This window comes from Salmo salar, chromosome 11, assembly GCF_965601325.2.
Source record: "Salmo salar chromosome 11, fSalSal1, whole genome shotgun sequence".
Taxonomy (NCBI): Eukaryota; Metazoa; Chordata; class Actinopteri; order Salmoniformes; family Salmonidae; genus Salmo; species Salmo salar.
This window is the reverse complement of record NC_138301.1, coordinates 105,184,996-105,190,271: the sequence shown is the minus strand read 5'-3', so window position 1 is coordinate 105,190,271 and position 5,276 is coordinate 105,184,996.

The window sequence follows — 5,276 nt, the reverse complement described above, 5'->3', positions numbered from 1 at the left end:
TTCGCTTGTGCTCTTCAGTTGTTTAATCTGTTTTACATTCGGTTGAAGTCGGAAGTTTACATACACTTAGGTTAGAGTCATTAAAACTAATTTTTCAACCACTCCACACATTTCTTGTGAACAAACTATAGTTTTGGCAAGTCGGTTAGGACATCTGCTTTGTGCATGACACAAGTAATTTTTCCAACAATTGTTTACAGACAGATTATTTCACTTATAATTCACTGTATCACAATTCCAGTGGGTCAGAAGGTTACATTCACTAAGTTGACTGTGCCTTTTAAACAGCTTGGAAAATTACAGAAAATTATGTTATGGCTTTAGAAGCTTCTGATAGGCTAATTGACATTTCAGTCAATTGGAGGTGTACCTGTGGACGTATTTCAAGGCCCACCTTCAACCTCAGTCCCTCTTTGCTTGACATCATGGGAAAATCAAAAGAAATCAGCCAAGACCTCAGAAAAAGAAAATGGTAGACCTCCACAAGTCTTGTTCATCATTGGGAGCAATTTCCAAACGCCTGAAGGTACCACATTCATCTGTTCAAACATTAGTACGCAAGTATAAACACCATGGGACCACAGCCGTCATACCGCTCAGGAAGGAGATGCGTTCCGTCTCCTAGAGACGAACGTACTTTGGTGCGAAAAGTGTAAATCAATCCCAGAACATGAAGATGCTGGAGGAAACAGGTACTAAAGTGTCTATATCCACAGTAAAAGGAGTCCTATATCAACATAACCTGAAAGGCCGCTCAGCAAGGAAGAAGCCACTGTTCCAAAACCGCCATTAAAAAAGCCAGACCGGTTTGCAACTGCACATGGAGACAAAGATCATCTTTTTTAGAGAAATGTCCTCTGGTCTGATAAAACAAAAATAGCCATAATGACCATTATGTTTGGAGGAAAAGGGGAGGCTTGCAAGCCGAAGAACACCATCCAAACCGTGAAGCACGGGGGTGGCAGCATCATGTTGTGGGGGTGCTTTGCTGCAGGAGGGACTTGTGCACTTCACAAAATAGATGGCATCATGAGGGAGGAAAATTCTGTGGATATATTGAAGCAATTAATTGCAAAGTCCCCCTTTGCCATGCAAATGAACTGAATCCCCAAAAAACATTTCCACTGCATTTCAGCCCTACCACAAAAGGACCAGCTGACATGTCAGTGATTCTCTCGTTAACACAGGTGTGAGTGTTGATGAGGACAAGGCTGGAGATCACGCTGTCATGCTGATTGAGTTCGAATAACAGACTGGAAGTTTCAAAAGGAGGGTGGTTCTTGGAATCATTGTTCTTCCTCTGTCAACCATGGTTGCCTGCAAGGAAACACGTGCAGTCATCATTGCTTTGCACAAAAAGGGCTTCACAGGCAAGGATATTGCTGCCAGTAAGATTGCACCTAAATCAACCATTTATCGGATCATCAAGAACTTCAAGGAGAGCGGTTCAATTGTTGTGAAGAAGGATTCCGGGCGCTCAAGAAAGTCCAGCAAGCGCCATAACCGTCTCCTAAAGTTGATTCAGCTGCGGGATCGGGGCACCACCAGTACAGAGCTTGCTCAGGAATGGCAGCAGGCAGGTGTGAGTGCATCTGCACGCACAGTGAGGCGAAGACTTTTGGAGGATGCCTGGTGTCAAGAAGGGCAGCAAAGAAACCACTTTTCTCAGGGACAGACTGATATTCTGCAAAAGGTACAGGGATTGGACTGCTGAGGACTGGGGTAAAGTCATTTTCTCTGATGAATCCCCTTTCCGATTGTTTGGGGCATCTGGAAAAAAGCTTGTCCGGAGAAGACAAGGTGAGCGCTACCATCAGTCCTGTGTCATGCCAACAGTAAAACATCCTGAGACCATTCATGTGTTGGGTTGCTTCTCAGCCAAGGGAGTGGGCTCACTCACAATTTTTCCTAAGATCACAGCCATGAATAAAGAATAGTACCAACACATCCTCCGAGAGCAACATCTCCCAACCATCCAGGAACAGTTTGGTGACGAACAATGCCTTTCCCAGCATGATGGAGCACCTTGCCATAAGGCAAAAGTGATAACTAAGTGGCTCGGGGAACAAAACATCGATATTTTGGGTCCATGGCTAGGAAACTCCCCAGACCTTAATCCCATTGAGAACTTGTGGTCAATCCTCAAGAGGCGGGTGGACAAACAAAAACCCATAAATTCTGACAAACTCCAAGCATTGATAATGCAAGAATGGGCTGCCATCAGTCAGGATGTGGCCCAGAAGTTAATTGACAGCATGCCAGGGCGGATTGCAGAGGTCTTGAAAAAGAAGGGTCAACACTGCAAATATTGACTCTTTGCATCAACTTCATGTAATTGTCAATAAAAGCCTTTGAGACTTATGAAATGCTTGTAATTATACTTCAGTGTTCCATAGTAACATCTGACAAAAATATCTAAAGACACTTGTAATATTCATATGTGTAAACATACTGAATTATACACTGCTCAAAAAAATGAAGGGAACACTTAAACACAATGTAACTCCAAGTCAATCACACTTCTGTGAAATCAAACTGTCCACTTAGGAAGCAAGACTGATTGACAATACATTTCACATGTTGTTGTGCAAATGGAATAGACAACAGGTGGAAATTATAGGCAATTAGCAAGACACCCCCAATAAAGGAGTGGTTCTGCAGGTGGGGACCACAGACCACTTCTCAGTTCCTATGCTTCCTGGCTGATGTTTTGGTCACTTTTGAATGCTGGCAGTGCTTTCACTCTAGTGTGGCTCAGGTAGTGCAGCTCATCCAGGATGGCACATCAATGCGAGCTGTGGCAAGAAGGTTTGCTGTGTCTGTCAGCGTAGTGTCCAGAGCATGGAGGCGCTACCAGGAGACAGGCCAGTACATCAGGAGACGTGGAGGAGGCCGTAGGAGGGCAACAACCCAGCAGCAGGACCGCTACCTCCGCCTTTGTGCAAGGAGGAGCAGGAGGAGCCCTGCAAAATGACATCCAGCAGGCCACAAATGTGCATGTGTCTGCTCAAACGGTCAGAAACAGACTCCATGTGGGTGGTATGAGGGCCCGACGTCCACAGGTGGGGGTTGTGTTTACAGCCCAACACCGTGCAGGACGTTTGGCATTTGCCAGAGAACACCAAGATTGGCAAATTCGCCACTGGCGCCCTGTGCTCTTCACAGATGAAAGCAGGTTCACACTGAGCACATGACAGATGTGACAGAGTCTGGAGACGCCGTGGAGAACGTTCTGCTGCCTGCAACATCCTCCAGCATGACCGGTTTGGCGGTGGGTCAGTCATGGTGTGGGGTGGCATTTCTTTGGGGGGCCGCACAGCCCTCCATGTGCTCGCCAGAGGTAGCCTGACTGCCATTAGGTACCGAGATGAGATCCTCAGACACCTTGTGAGACCATATGCTGGTGCGGTTGGCCCTGGGTTCCTCCTAATGCAAGACAATGCTAGACCTCATGTGGCTGGAGTGTGTCAGCAGTTCCTGCAAGAGGAAGGCATTGATGCTATGGACTGGCCCACCCGTTCCCCAGACCTGAATCCAATTGAGCACATCTGGGACATCATGTCTCGCTCCATCCACCAATGCCACGTTGCACCACAGACTTTCCAGGAGTTGGCGGATGCTTTAGTCCAGGTCTGGGAGGAGATCCCTCAGGAGACCATCCGCCACCTCATCAGGAGCATGCCCAGGCGTTGTAGGGAGGTCATACAGGCACGTGGAGGCCACACACACTACTGAGCCTCATTTTGACTTGTTTTAAGGACATTACATCAAAGTTGGATCAGCCTGTAGTGTGGTTTTCCACTTTAATTTTGAGTGACTCCAAATCCAGACCTCCATGGGTTGATAAATTGGATTTCCATTGATTATTTTTGTGTGATTTTGTTGTCAGCACATTCAACTATGTAAAGAAAAAAGTATTTAATAAGATGATTTCTTTCATTCAGATCTAGGATGTGTTGTTTAAGTGTTCCCTTTATTTTTTTGAGCAGTATATTTTACCGCCGTATCATACTGTGCTATGATTGGTTAAGACCACCCAGATGGTTAGGTCATGGTCAGTTGATCATGGTTGGAGATGGGTGAACATGCCAGTTGTAGCTAGCTAATAAAGAGCTACGTTAAGAAATATCCTGTAGTACTGCGTTTTATTATTTTGTACAAAGCGTACAAAACAAGACAACACTGAAGCAGCAAACTTTGTGGAAATGAATATTTGCTTCATTCTCAAAACGTTTGCCCACGACTGTACATTCCACCTGTACAATTTTATAAAATAACGGCAGACTAGGGAAAGGAAGTCACTTTAGAATATTGATGGGGCTCCCGAGTGGCGCAGCGGTCGAAGGCACTGTTTTTCAGTGCAAGAGGTTTCACTACAGTTCCTGGTTTGAATCCAGGCCGAATCACATCCGGCCGTGATTGTCTCATAGGGTGGCGCACAATTGGCCCAGCGTCGTCCGGGTCTGGCCGTCATTGTAAATAAGAATTTGTTAATAACTGACTTGCCTAGTTAATTAAGGGTTAAATAAAATACGCAGCCGTAGACAACAAACTTTGCTCTTCCTAGTTATCCAGCTAGCTTTAGTGCCAGCTGCCGTTAGCTTGCTGCAATTTGTTGTCAGTGGGAAGTAGGGCTGTGGTGAAGCCATTAAAGTACATACCTACGTAACCCAACCTACACGGTGATATTTAAGTTAATTTGTACAGAAATAGACGAAAGCGACATGTCTTACAACCTCAAAAAGGCAGCCAGTTATCAGTTGACGTTTTTAGCTTGCTAGTTAGCCTGCTGCTGGCAGCTTTTGTTAGCTATCACGCTAGTTGTGACTAGTAGCTAGCTAACCTCCACATACACTAACAACATTATCTAACTAGGCTACATCTACTAAGGTATTTCTATTTGGTCAGAAAGGCACACTTTATTTTGTGGAATGTAACTAGCTCGCTAGATATTTCAAGTGAGTGTATTTTTGTAACTTATCAGTCACTAACGTTAGCTACTAGCAAATATACTCGCCAGTTAACGTTAAATAGCCTGGCTGTAACAAGCTAGTTAAGAAGCTAGTTAACTAATGTTAACCCCAAAAAGCCCACACTGTGCCTGAGAACCCCAGAATTCCCACGATTCCAATGGGGTGTTAATGTCTAACTTGTCATATTTTTGGTTTTAGACCGGTTGAGTGCTGAAGAAGTGTCCTCCAGGAATCCTGTAAACTTGATGCACCCCTTATGTGCAACAGCTAAGTCAATACTGTCTTGTTAGCTACCATACTAAA